Genomic DNA, 1,270 nt, shown 5'->3' with positions numbered 1-1,270 from the left:
TGGGTTTTTTTTTGTTTTGTTTTGTTATTTGTTTCCACATAAATTTTAGGATTATTTGTTCTAGTTCTGTGAAAAATACTGTTGGTATTTTGATAGGGATTGTATTAAATTTGTAGATTGCTTTGGCTAGAATGGACATTTTAATAATATTTGTTTTTCCAACCCAGGCACATGGAACATATCTCATTTGTTTATGCTATCTTTAATTTCTTTCATCAGTGTTTTATAGTTTTTGGAGTGCAGGTCTTTCACCTCCTTGGTTAAGTTTATTCCTAAGTATTTTGTTCTTTTTAGTGCAACTGTAAATGAGATTGTTTTACTATTTTCTCTTTCTGCTACTTCATTATTAGTACACAGAAATGCAACTAGTTTCTGCATATTAATTTTGTATCCTATGACCTTCCTGAATTCATTTATCAGTACTAGTAGTTTTTTAGTGGAATTTTTAGGGTTTTCTATATACAGTATCATGTCATCTGCAAATAAAGTTTTACTTCTTCCTTACCAATTTGGATGCCTTTTATTGATTGATTTTTTTTAAAATATGGAACACTTCACGAATTTGTATATCTTCCATGCACAGGGGCCATGCTAATCTTCCCTGTATCATTCCAATTTTTTAGTATATGTGCTGTAGAAGCAAGCACTATTTCTTCTTCTTGTCTGATTGCTGTGGCTAGGACTTCCAGTACTATGTTGAATAAAAGGGGTAAGACCAGACATCCTTGTCTTGTTCCTGATCTTAGAGGAAAAGCTCTCAGTTTTTCTGCATTGAATATGATGTTAGCTGGGGTTTTTCATCTTTGGCCTTTATTGTGTTGAGGTATGTTCCCTCTAAATCTACTCTGTTGACAGTTTTTATCATGAATTGATGTTGTACTTTGTCAAATGCTTTTTCTGCATCCATTGAAATGATCATATGGTTTTTATCCTTTCTCTTATTAATGTGATGTATGATATAGCTTGATTTGTAAATATAGAAGCACTCTTGCATCTCTGGGATAAATCCCATTTGATTGAGGAGAATGATTTTTTTTTAATGTATTGTTGGATTGAGTTTGCTAGAATTTTGTGGAGGATTTTTGCATCTACGTTCATCAGAGATAATGGTCTGTAGTTTACTTTTTTTAATAGTGTCACTGTTCAGAAATTTTTGAAATGGGTTTTTGCAAATTGGAAAGAAGAGGGGTGGCTGCAGGAAATATTTCTTAAGTTGTTAGAATTCCATTCTCAGATGACTTCTTTTTAGACTGCTGTACCTCACCAGTAG

The 1,270-nt window shown here is 32.4% G+C and overlaps 1 non-coding gene across 1 annotated transcript; it reads right to left on the bottom strand.

The window, feature by feature from the left end:
- Nucleotides 1-538: 538 nt before the first annotated feature.
- On the bottom strand, nt 539-647 carry LOC114200077 (U6 spliceosomal RNA). Its single transcript, XR_003607397.1, has one exon. It is a non-coding gene; the product is annotated as a U6 spliceosomal RNA (small nuclear RNA).
- Nucleotides 648-1,270: the final 623 nt, after the last annotated feature.

The sequence above is a fragment of the Eumetopias jubatus genome, unplaced genomic scaffold (assembly GCF_037043125.1).
Source record: "Eumetopias jubatus isolate StellerSeaLion01/CBP00866 unplaced genomic scaffold, mEumJub1_p1.0 scaffold_5, whole genome shotgun sequence".
NCBI classification, from domain to species: domain Eukaryota; kingdom Metazoa; phylum Chordata; class Mammalia; order Carnivora; family Otariidae; genus Eumetopias; species Eumetopias jubatus.
Note: the sequence above shows the minus strand (reverse complement) of the source record. Positions and strands in the feature narration are given on the sequence as shown.